This window comes from Elephantulus edwardii, unplaced genomic scaffold, assembly GCF_000299155.1.
Source record: "Elephantulus edwardii isolate Elephantulus edwardi_28Jun2011 unplaced genomic scaffold, EleEdw1.0 scaffold00218, whole genome shotgun sequence".
Classification (NCBI taxonomy): Eukaryota; Metazoa; Chordata; class Mammalia; order Macroscelidea; family Macroscelididae; genus Elephantulus; species Elephantulus edwardii.
Genome location: NW_006399968.1, coordinates 2,052,571 through 2,065,628, shown reverse-complemented (window position 1 = coordinate 2,065,628; position 13,058 = coordinate 2,052,571). Strand labels below are relative to the sequence as shown.

Genomic DNA, 13,058 nt, shown 5'->3' with positions numbered 1-13,058 from the left:
TTTCAGAATACTTGCCATGCATCTAAAAGTTGGACAATGAAGAAGGATGAAAGAGTAGAATCAATACCTTTGAATTGTGGTGTTGGGAAAGAGTGCTGAATAGGCCCTGGGCTGCCAAAACGATAAACAAATGTATCGGAAAAGGTGCAGTCAGGGTGCTCCTTGTAGGCAAAGATGGTGAAAATTTGTCTCACATACGGTGGACATGTTTTTAGGAGGGACCAGTCCTTAGGAAAGGGCATCATGCTTGGAAAGGTGGAGGGCAGAGAAGGAGGAGAAGACCTTCAGCAAGATGGATTGGCACAGTGACTGTAACGGTGGTTCAGATTCATTGTTTGTTGGGTTGCTAAAAGTCATTGCTTGACGGCATTTAGCAACAACAATGGATGTAACAGCAGACATGCTAACTTAAGACCTTTAGCCTAACCTGGAACAAATCTTTCAGACAGAGGAGATTCCTTATAAAAAATCCCAGAGAGATTTAGAGTGTTGTTTTTTTTTTTTTTTGATAATGTGTGTACCGTCAAATCAGATCTGACTGGTACAGGAGGAAATTGTCCCTCCTTCTTCAGCAGAGCATCTGGTGGATCCGAACCTCACATCTCTGGGATTGCAGTGCAGCTTCTTGCCACTAGTCCACCAGAGCTCGCCAGAGTGATTGTTTTTGTACAATTTTGTTCTAAACAAATTTCTAGGAAAATACTATAACTCCGACTAGGAAGATCAATATATGACACAGAACTCGCTGTAGGCTCAACAGCTCTAAGTTGATACATGGAAAAGAAGTATAATTAAAAATATCTGAGGAAAAGTGGGGTTGTGCAATGGGCTTCTGCTGCATTGAATGGAAGTGCAAACAGTCCAGATGCTGTGGGAGCTTTTCAAACCCTTTGCTTCTCTTGCTCTGGACATGCACGTGCATGTGTGTTTTAGGTTGGAAGAATGGAAGTTGGGAAAATTACCTCGTGGTATAACATAGAAATTATAATTAAATTGCCTCCAACCCTCTTATAGCTCCCCCCTCCCATACCACCTAGAATGTAAATAGCATAAAAGCATATTCTTTGCTTATGGGTGAGAAGTCTTTACTATTCACATGTCAATTGAACAAACTTGGCCACTCACTGTGTGCCATGACTATAATACAAGTTGAAGACACAGAAGAATGTCACATGGCTATGGCCACCCTTGATGGTGGGTATAAGACACTCAGCGAGCACCAGTGCAGTCCAATTACTGTTTACTGAGATGGTGTAATCTCCTTTTTTTTTGTTTGGATAGAAGTCAAAGTGATGAACTACAGTCTCCTGTGAAGGACAACTCTCTTGATAAGAGCTGGAAAGATGAGGATAGTTGGAGGATAAAAAACAAGCTCCTCAGATTCCATGTGTTCTCCAGATTCATTGTCCACCAGGCCTGCTTTATATTACCTTATCCACAAAGCCTTCTTTTAAAGGCAGGTGAGCTAACATACTGATATAGCTTGTTTGGATGAAGCATGCCAATTTCCCCTCAAAACTTTACTCATCTCAAATCATTAAGGTTGCCTCTACTTTGAAGAGGCAGCTCTTCTTCACTTATAATCTAAGTCCCTGACAACCTGAGAAAAACTGAAAGAGGATATGGTCTTCACAATTACTGCTATGCATTAGAGAGCTGGACAATGACTAAGGGTGACGGAGAAGAATCAATGTCTTGGGTTTGTGGTACTGGAGAAGAGTATTGAACATACTATGGACCGCCAAAAGAACACACAGGTCTGTGCCAGAGAGGGTGAAACAGTTTGTTTCTTGGAGACTAGGATTTTGAGGCTCCGTCTCACATACTTTGGGCATGTGGGCAGGAGGGATCAGTCCTTGGACAAAGATATCTTGCTTGGAAGGGTGGAGAGTCAGTGCAGGAGATGAAGATCCTGGATTGACACAATAACTGGGTCAATGGTAGGTGTGTCAGAAACAGTGAGATTGGCTTAGGATAGAGCAGGGTTCAGTACTATTGTGCATAGGGTTTCTATGAGTTGCAGCCAACTTGATGGCATGTAACAATAACAAAAACAACCTGAGAGACTCATCTCCTGCCATTATATCAGACAAAGTTCCATTGCTATTCATAAGATTTTTTCAGGACCAATTTTCTTTCAAAGTAAATCAACAGGTCTTTCCTTTCTTTCAGTCTTTCTTACTCTGGACTCCAATGAACACTGTCCACCATGAGTAACCCTGCTGGTATTTGAAATACTAGAGGCATAGCTCCAGCAACACAGCAGCAGACAGGCCACTATAGTACACCAAAGTGACAGCAGGGGTGACTTTAGTTATGTGGATGGAGTAAACAAATGTGACATGACTTCAAGTGAGAAGAAATAGCTGCAAACTTTTTTGGTAACTGGAAAATGGAATTCATGATTCTAGGAAAATTGAGAGTCATGGAAAACAAAATGGAACTCTTGAAGCTTAGTGAGGTGCACTTTAGAGAATGGGATAGGGAGCTCTGGTAGCTTAGTGGTAAGGAGTTTTGCTGCCAACCCAAAAGCACATGGTTCAAATCAACCAGCTGTTCTGTGGGAGAAGGATGGACAGTCTAACTGGAGGGTCACTTATGAGTTGGTTCTGACTTGACAGGAAACAACAAGAAGTAAGCTGAAATGGACTATATTGGATATTATCCTGGGAATGACAAATTGAAGAGGAATGATGTAAAATTCATTGATAAAAAGAACATTTCAAGATCTATGCTGAAGTACAATAGTGTCAGTGATAGGATATCATCCCTGGACCTTAAAGGAAGACCACTTAATGTGAGTAACATTCATAGTTCAACTTCTAATGCCAAAGATGGAAGGTTTTTACCAACATTCTGAAGTAGATCAAACATTCAGTCAAGATGCATTGATAATTACTGAGGTTTGGGATGGAATACTGGAGGAAAAGAAGGATCATTAGTTGAAAAATACGGCCTTGGTGCTAGAATCTACGCTGGAGATCATGATAGAAATTCTCAGGACCAACTTTTTCCCAGCAACATAAACAGTGAACATACATGTGGCCTCATTAGATGTAATACATACAATTTAAATCTGTAGATATGGATGATGGAGAAATAGATATTGGAAGTCACTACCACCAGCCTGAGTGAAGTGCCAACTGCAAAACACACCATTAATAATTCATATGCAAGTTTAAGCAGAAGTAGAAGAAAATGAAAATAAGTCTGTGAAAGCAGAAAATAGCCTTTAGTATAATCCCATCTGAATTTTGACATCATCTTGAGAAGAGAAAGACCAAATGAGTTCTGGAATAACATTAAAGACATCATTCATGAAGAAAGCAAAAGATAATACAGTTAAAGAACCAAAAGACCTCAGTGTTTATCAGTAGAGTTTCTAAAATCTGCTCTTGAGTACTGAAGTGAATGGATAGAATAATAAAGAGCTGAACAGAGAATGTTAAAGGATGGGTCCAGAAGACTTGCTGTTTTGTTGTTATGAACTTTAAGTTGGAATCAACTCATAGATGATCCTCTAGTGGTTTTTCAGAAGTTGTAGATGGCATGAGAGGAGATTACCCAACTCATGAAGCAGCTGGTGAATTTGAACCATCTGTTTTTGGGTTGGAAAAGCAACTCCTTACCAATCAGCCATCAGTGCTCTTTACCATATAAAGTATTTTATATAAAGTATTAAAATGAAATGTGCAAAGATGTGGAATTGGAAAACAGAAAGTGAAGAAAATGGTTGATGTTTCTCAATAATGAAAGAAATGAAGGAAAAAATCAAGCTGAATGAATTTAAATGAAAAAATATCAGGACTTCAAAAGAATTGAAGAAAAAAGAATTTACTATATTAAGTCAGTGAATCATACTGGGAGCATCAAAAGAAGACAGAAGGAATACACAGAGGCTCTGTATCAAACAGAATTGGTTGATACCCAACAATTCTAGGAGGTGGCATATGACAAAAAATGTCAATAGTTGATTTGGTAGTTGATCTTGAAGGAAGAAGTCTACGCTGTACTGAAGGACTTGGGAAAAACCAAAATAGGCTGTAGGAATTAATGGAATTTCAACTGAAGTGTTTCAACAGAGTCAGTCCTATTTGAGTACAATTCATACTTACCTTATGAATAACAGGTCTAAACTCTGTCCTATTCTGTGCCATTCTCAACATCTCTGACCTTCCTGAGCCCATTGTTATAGTCACGGTGTGAATCCATCTCATTTAGGGTCTTCCACTTTTGCTGATCTTCCACCTTTCCAAGCATGATGCGTTTTTTCCCAAGAAGTGGCTTCTCCTAACAACAATCCCAAAGATTGTGAGAAGAAGTTTCATTCTTGCCTCTATGGGGCACGTTCTCCAAGATATATTTGTTTATTACTTTGTCAGTCCATGGGCTATTCAGTACTCTTCTCCAACACCACAACTCAAAAGCATCAATTCTTCTGTCATCCTTATTTCTTATCTGACTCTCAGATGCATAACAAGAGACTGAAAATACCATGGTTTGGAACAGGTGCACCTTAGTCTTTTAAAATTACATCATTGTTCCTTAGTACTTGGGAGAGGTCCTTGACAGTAGACTTTTCTAATGCAATATGCCTTTTAATTTCTTGACTGCAGATACCAAGGGTGTTGATTATGGATCCAAGTAAATTTTTATACTTAGTGAAATAAGTCAGATGCAAAAGAATAAATACTACATGAATCCAGTATTATAAAGAAGCTTAGAAAAAGTGTTCAAATAAAACAAAACATTCTTTGAGATTGAAGGGGAAAAGAAGGCTCAGGAAAATTAATTAAAGGTGCTCTTGTTTTGGTTGAGGACCTGTGTGGATTGTTTGTTTTTTTTTTAATTTAAGACTCTATCTGGAGTCAACAAGACCTCCAGTAGGACACTGCATTTAAAGCCAAGTCCTTGTCTCTATTTTGGAGACTGGATGAAACAATTGGACTCTGTAAGATGGGCTCTCTTGTTTTAGTTGAGGGTCATTGTGGATTTTTTTTTTAATTTAAGACTCTTGTTTAGAGTCAGTAAGACTTCCTGGAGGGCTTTTTTATTTAAAAGTTGGGCCTGAGGGACTATATTTTAATCCCTTGTTACCAAATTTTGGAGGAACATTCTTCTAAGTTGTACAGCACTCTTCTGACAATTTATTATGCTGGGGTAATCTGGGTTGGCTGTGATGCTGAACCTTATACCATTGGGGTCTCAAATACCATAATGACTGCTCATGATGGACAGTGTTTGGTGGAGCTCCCAGTTTTAAGACAGGTTTGGAAGCAGGAGTGGCATTCACTCCCTAAACCACATGCTTCTGGAAACTCTATGAACCTGGAGAAACGATGATAGTTATAGAAAGGATTCCAGCCTTCTTTCATAGAGTCATGTGTGACTCGATGGCAATCAACAACAACAGCAACAATAATTAGATAATAAACACATAGTAAGTTGAGGGAAGGAAAATAAGAGTGACTCATCTAATACTACTGAAGAAAAGACAGCTGTGCAAGAGTTCTAGCCAGCAAGCCATTATATACACAACCTTACTTTTCCAGTAATGACCAACATTGATCTACAAGCGGACACATAGACAAACAGACAAGACATACATATATAGACAAGTAAACAAGACTATGTCCATGATCATGCATGGGTTTGGAAGATGATATTTCAACATGAGTATGTTTGCTTCAAATACATCCACATGGATAAGAGAGCTTATATGTGACATTATTATTTTATCTTCTTAGACCATGACACAAAGGCTATCATTGCTGATGGCAGATGGATCTTGACTGAAAGTAGAGAATAATAGAAATATGTTTACTTGTGTTTTATTGATTTTGAAAAGACATTAAACTTGGGGGATTATAACAAATTATATTGATTGTTTTCATGTGAAACTATAGATGGAATGAAGAAACAGTTGTCTGAGCTAAACACTGCATGGTTTAAAATCAGAACAAGTATGAATCATAGTTGCATCCTTTCTCCATCCCTAATCAATGTGTATGCTGAGCAAATAATTTGAGAAGTTGGAGTATATGAAGAGGAATGTGGCATCCAGAAAGACTCATCAGTAACCTGCATTATGTCGATAACACAACCTTGCTTGCTGAAAGTGAAGAAGACTTGAAGTACTTACTGCAGAAGATCAAAGACTACAGCCTTTCTATGTATTACATGTTAACACCAAGAAATAAAATCTATTTTAGGAGAAGTAGAGGGTCAGTTAAAAAGAGAAAGACCTTCAGAGGGATAAATTAACACAGTAGCTCAAACATAGCAATGACTGTGCAAATGGCATAGGATCAGGCAATGTTTCATCCCGTCATCCATGGAGTTGCTATCGGTCAAAACCAACAAAATGACACCCAACAATTACATGACAACATGGCCCAGCTTTTCCAGATGTTACAGTATAGCTGTTTATAAAATACACCACTGCATGTATTGTGATCATTATTTCTGTCCAGAGGCATATAATTAGAATATCTGTGAGTGGAAATGGGGTGTGTGTGTGTGTGTGTGTGTGTGTTTTATAAAATAAAATTATTTGCTATTGGTTTGCTTACAAGATTTATATGCACTGTGTTTCACACTATCCTTCATTCCCATTGTGTTCCATACAATCATTCCCATTAATTATATTTTATAAAATTAATCACCATAGAACTATGCTCATTATCCTGTTTTTTCCTATCCCCTCTCGATTTTTCCTTTTCTCTTTTCCCATCCCTTCCTCCACACATCAAATTGGGTGCGACCCTATGAATTCCCCCCTGCCCCTTTTGCTCCTACCCTCCCTGCTTTGGATTTTATACACGTTTTACTAGTTATCTATTTCTACACTTTCTTATGCAATATTTGTCCTTATGAGACTAAGTTCACTCCGCATAAAGCTCTCCAGTCCCTCCCAAGTTCTGTAGTTATTTTCAAAATTGTTGCTCCTGAGTGTTGTAGAGTATTCCGTTGTGTGCATGTACCATATTTTCTCAATCCATTTGATCATGACTGGACATTTGGCTCTGTCCATGTTTTGGGGGTGGTGAATAACATTGCTATAAACATTAGTGTACAAGTCTCTGTTTGAGCCTCAGTTCTCATTTTCTTGGGGTATATTCCAAGCAGTGGAATAGCTGGGTCACATGGAATTTCTGTATATAGCTTTCTGTGGAAAATCCATACTGCATTCCATGACAGTTGTAACATTTTACATTCCCACCAATAGTGTATAAGAGTTCCTATCGTGCCACATCCTCTCCAACATTTATTGCTTGCTGTCCTGTTAAATTTTGCCACTGCTACTGGAGTGAGATGATAACTCATTGTGATTATTACTTGCATCGCTCTCATTGCCAGTGATTTGGAGAATTTCTTTATGTTTTCTGGCCTTCAAAATATCTTCCTCTGTGAAAATTCTTTCCCAGTCTTTTGCCCATTGTGTAATTGTGTTATCAGTCTTTTTCTCGTGTAGGACCTATAGCATTATGAAAACTTGTTATGAGATCCTTGTCTGAGCTGGTATTACCAAATGTTTTTTTCCCCAGTTGATAAAGTTTCTTTTCACCCTATTGGAAAAAGTTTTTGATGAACACTGGGATTAATCTTTAGAACGTTTCATTCATAAATTTTATCCTCTCTCCTGATTATGCATTTCTGACTGTGTTTGTCAGCCTCTTTAAACCATAGGCTAGGCCTTCTAAGCTTGATGCCATTTTGTCTCTTATGATCTTTATGGTTTGGGGTTTTACCCTCCAGGTCTCTGATGCACCTTGAGTTGATTTTTTGGGGTGTGGTGTGAGATGTGGATCCTGTTTCAGCTTTCTGCAGGTAGCAGTCCAGTTTTGCCAGCACTATTTGTTGAAGAGGTTGTCGTTTCCCCATTTGATAGGTTTTACTTCCTTGTCAGGTGACCGTAGACAGCTGGGACTATTTCTGGGTTCTCAATTCTATTCCATTGGACTATGTGCCTATCATTGTACTAGTACCATGCTGTTTTGGTTATTACAGCTGTGTAGCAGGTTTTGAGACTAGGGAGTGCTATACCTCTCACTTCATTTTTGTTTCTCAGAAGTTCTTTGCTTATTCAGAGTTTCTTTCCTCCCCAAATAAACTTGACCATTGGCTTTTCAATCTCCTTGGAGAATGAATTTGGTATCTATATTGGGATTATGTTGAACATGTCGATTGCTTTTGGTAGGATTATTATTTTTGCTATATTGAGTCTTCCTGTCCATGATCAGGGAATATTTTACCATTTATTTAGGTCTTTTATTGTTTCTCACAGAAGTGTTTTGTTGTTTTCTTTGTATAGGTCTTTTGTGTCTCTATTTAGGTTTATTCCTAAGTATCTCTATTTGTGGTTGGCTATTGTAAATTGTATTGATTTCTTTGTTTCCTTCTCTGTGTTTTCTTTGTTACTGTAGAGGAATTCCACTGACTTTTGGGTATTGATCTTTCATCCTGGCACTGTACTAAATTGGTCCACTAGCTCTAAGAGAATTTTTTTGTTTTGTTGAGTCTTTGGGGTTTTCTGTGTACATTATCATATCTTCTGTGTAGAATGACAGTTTAACTACCTCTTTGCCAACATGTGTATGCTTTTATTTCCTTCTCTTGTCATATTGCCCTAGCAAGTACTTCCAATATAATAGTGAATGGGAGTGGTAAAAGTGGGCATCCTTGTCTGGTCCCTGTTCATAAGGAAAATGCTTTTAGTCTTTCTCCATTGAGAGTGATACTGGCTCTTGGTTTTGTGTATATACTCTTCAGTATGTTGAGGAAATTCCCTTCTATTCCTATTTTGCTGAGTATTTTAATTAGGAAGTGGTGTTGGATTTTGTCAAATGCCTTTTCTGCATCAATTGTTAAGATCATATATATGATTCTTGCTATTTGCTTTAATAATGTGGTGAATTGTAATGATTGCTTTTCTTATGTTTAACTTGCATACTTGTTATCAATCATCTTGTTTATGAGGATTTTTTTTAATGTGCTGTTGGATTCTACTGGCCAGGATTTTGTTAAGGATTTTTGCATCTATATTCAAGAGAGATATTGTCTATAGTTTTCTTTTTTTTTGTGATATCTTTGCCTGGGTTTGGTATTAGGGTTATGATTGCTTTATAGAGTAACTCTGAGAGTGTTCCTTCTCCCAAAATGAGTGGAAATATTTGAGAGGTTAATGAAACATTTACACACATCCTACTCAGTTATCTTCTTATTTTCACAATAGTGACCTGACGCAATATTTGTTCTTATATGACTAAGATATTTCACTCAGCAAAATGCTCTCTTGTCTCTCCTAAGTTATCGTTGCTCCTCAGCACTGCATAATATTCCATGTTATGAATATACCACAGTTTCTCAGTCTATTCACTTGTTAATGGGCATCTGAACTGTTTACATTTCCTTGCTATTGTGAATAATGCGGTTACTGAAAATTGGTGCACAAATGTGAGAAGAAAAAAAGTAAAAAAATGAGAGCACAAGGAGGTAGGGAGTTGTACATGCCTAACCCTTTTCTGCCTCTTCTGGCTTTGTCCCTATGCTGGTGTCTGGTTGGAAGTGAAAATCTGACATGTATTGAGAGGATACCTGAAGGCTAGAGGGCCTGCTGCTCCCATGTCCTTTCACCCCTTTTATCTTTCTGTAGAGATGATGGGTCCATGCCTGTCATGGACATTCAATATCCTGCATTTCAATGAGGATTGTCCCTTTGTGTCAGTCAACAGGTGATGGCTAAGTCATTCAGTCCTGCCTGGCATTCTGAATTTGTGCCCCTGAGAATCCAGTTTGTCTGGATCTTTTCCTGCCTGGTGACTTTTGCCAGAGCATATTTATCATGAAAACTGTATTGCTCATTGGACGATAGCTGAGGTAGTTTGTTCTACATTTGCTGCTACCAGTTGACTCCAGCTCATGGAGTTTTCAATAGTTGATTTTTCAGAAGCTATTCACCAGGCTTATCTTCTGAGGTGCCCCTGAAAGGATTTGAACCATAAGCATTTTGTTTAGAAGCCAGTATGTTAATCATTCGCACCACCTAGTCATATCGGTACTCCTGGGTGTGGTATTTCAGGCACATCCTAGTGAGGGTGGATGAAGGGGTTTTGGTGATGAAGATGCCTGTGAGGTTTTCTGCTGCCCTATACAGCCAAGGTATCTTATCTGCATGAAGATGTTGGTTTAAACTCAGAATGAGATTAACTGTGGCCTTGGCATTTTCTTCTCTGCTGCCATTTGCAAAAGGGACTCCAGAGTGAGTGTGTCAGCTGATCCAAGTCTCACTACGGTTTTTCAGTTATGGGTGGTTCCCATAGGGCCACGTCACACAAAAAATGCCATGTTTGTCCTCCTGGTTGAGACCAAAGTGGCAGAGGAAGGAGATGGACAGGATGGAGGCTTGACTCTCTTTTTTCACTTGGCACAAGGTCTGGGCCCAGGCCTGAGCAACTTCACTCTGGATCTGAGTTGTTCCCTTGTGGGATACATTTTCAGTTATAAATAAGACCTTGGGTAGCGCAAATGGTGAAATGTCAGCAATTCAAACCCAGCCAGTGCAGCTTTGGAAACCACCTAGTGATCTAGCTTTCTAAGTATTACAGCCCAAACAATTCTATGGGGAGGTTCTACCCTGTAATACTTGACATTGTGGTGCATCAGAACTGGCTTGATGGCAATGGATTTGATCCATAGCTGACCCTTCAGCAAGTGTTTGGAAGCTATTAATTGCATGGAAGGAGAAGGCTTATCTTTTTACCTCAGAGCTGCTGATCCATTCGAACCTCCAGAGAAGGCTGAGTAGTGAAACTCCCTGTGGTTTAAGCCACCAGAACTCCCTAACTTGAGCTCAGCTAGTGAAACCAAACAAAGAATGTCTCAAAGAGGGTCTCAATGCATCATTCCTCCTTTCCTCCAGGTGCTGGTGCTGTGCTCCTAACATCACCAGCATAAAAGAAGGGGCCTTCTCCGTTAGTTTCAATTTAAAAATCCAATAGAAATCTCTGGTGGATTGGGCCATATTCATGGCAGGATAAACTATGGCACAGCTTGGAGGAGCTTCTCTCCTCCGACTAAGCATTTTGTATGGGAGGTTAGGTTTATAAGACGCTGCTGGTACTGTGGTGGTAGTTGTTAGGTGCTGTTGAATTGCCTATGATTTATAACAACCCTCTGCACCATGAATCTGAAGCTGCCTTGTCCTGCACCATTCTCACCCTCTCAGATAGAGTCGAGCCTCTTGCTATAATAACTGTAGATCCATCTTGTTGAGGATCTTCCTTTCTTGCTGACCCTTTCCCAGCATGTTGCCTTTTTTCTAGCACTGGCCTCTCTAACAGCATGCCCAAAGCATATGAGACAGACTATTTCTGTCCTTGCCTCTAGGAGCACTCTGGCTGCACTTCCTCCAAATCATAGCCACCTTCTGCATGACAAATGCTGCCCACCTTTCACCTCTGTCAGGAACACTGGCGTGTTTGAGCCCATTGTTGCAGCTGTTGTGACAACCCATTCCATTGTGTCACCTCATCTCATTTTTGCTGACTCTATACTTTACCAACCATGAAGATCTTTTTCAGTGATTATTTTTTCCTAGTGACATGTTCAGAGTCAGTGAGCCAAAGATGTTCTCTTATTGAACTCCAAGATTATAACGCTAAAGAATTTGGGGTCCTGGTAGATTATTGTTGATGTTTTTATGTACCGTTGAGCCACCTGTGACTCAAAGTGACCCTATGTACAATACTCTAAACTCTGCTCTATCCTGAGCCAATCTTATTGTCTCTGACACTCCTATCCCCTTTACTCCAGTTATTGTGTCAATCCATCTCATTCAGGGTCTTCTTCTCCAGTACTATCCCTCCATGATGTACTGTTCCAAGGCCTGGTCCCTCATGGCAATATGCCTGAAGTTTGTGAGACAAGGCTCCAAAGTCTTTACCTCCAAGGAGCAGCCTGGTTTTACCTTCTTCAGAATAGATCTGTTTATTCTCCTGGAAGTCCATGGTATGTTTAGCATTTTTCTCCAGAACCACAACTCAAAGGAATTGATTCTTCTAAGCATCCATAGTCACTGTCCAGCTCTCTGATGCTTACATAGCAAGTAATTGGAAAGACCATGGCCTGGGTCAGGTGCACCTAAGTCTTCAGACTGACATCATTACTCTTCAGTACTCTACAGAGGTCCTTGCCAGCAGATTTTCCCAGTACAATTTGTATTTTGATTTCCTGTCAGCTGTCACCAAGAGTGTTTATTGTGGAACCAAGCAAGCTGTAATTACTAACAATCACAATCTCTTCTCCATCTATCAAGATGCTGCCAAATGGCCTAGTGGTGAGAATCTTTGTTTTCTTAAATACTTATTGAAGACTGCAGTCCTAGACTTTCTGCAGCAAACACCTCAGGTTTCAGCAAGCAGGGTTGTGCTATATGTATATCTCAGGTTGTTTGATGAGTCTTCCTCCAATTGTGATGCTACACTCCTCCTCATAAAACCCAGGTGCCCAAATTATCTGTTCCACGTATAAATGGGAAAGGTATAGAGATAGGATTCCTCCCTGACACACACATTTCCTGATTCTGAACCATTCAGTGTTTTCTTACTGTTATGACTACTATTTCCTGGTCCAAGCATAGCTTTCACATGAGCACAATCTAGTGTTATGGGATTCCCATCCTTCTCAAAGTTAGTTACAGTTGTGATTCACAAGTCAAATGCCTTTCCATCGTAAATGAAACACAGATAGACATTCCTCTGGTTCTCTTTACTTTCTGCCAAGATCCATCTAACATTGGTTATAATATCCCACATGCCATGACCCTTTCTAAACCCAGCCTGCACATCTGCCAGTTCTCTGCTGATGCACTGTTGTAGTAATTTTTTAATAATCTTCAGGATCTTGCTTGTGTGTGAGACACCTGATACATCACACATTTATAAAACAGAATAAAAAGATAGACCAGGAGAAACTCAGAGATGTCCTTCTTACAGATATACCACAGAAAGCTCCATGGTCTAAAGTAACTAGCAACAACACCAAAAAGAACTCAACAC

At 39.4% G+C, this 13,058-nt stretch overlaps 1 protein-coding gene across 1 annotated transcript in view; it reads left to right on the top strand.

Annotated features, from left to right (window-relative positions):
• The window catches only part of CAPN8 (calpain 8), a 118,991-nt gene that overhangs the window by 75,079 nt on the left and 30,854 nt on the right, over positions 1–13,058 (top strand). The window lies entirely within an intron of this gene.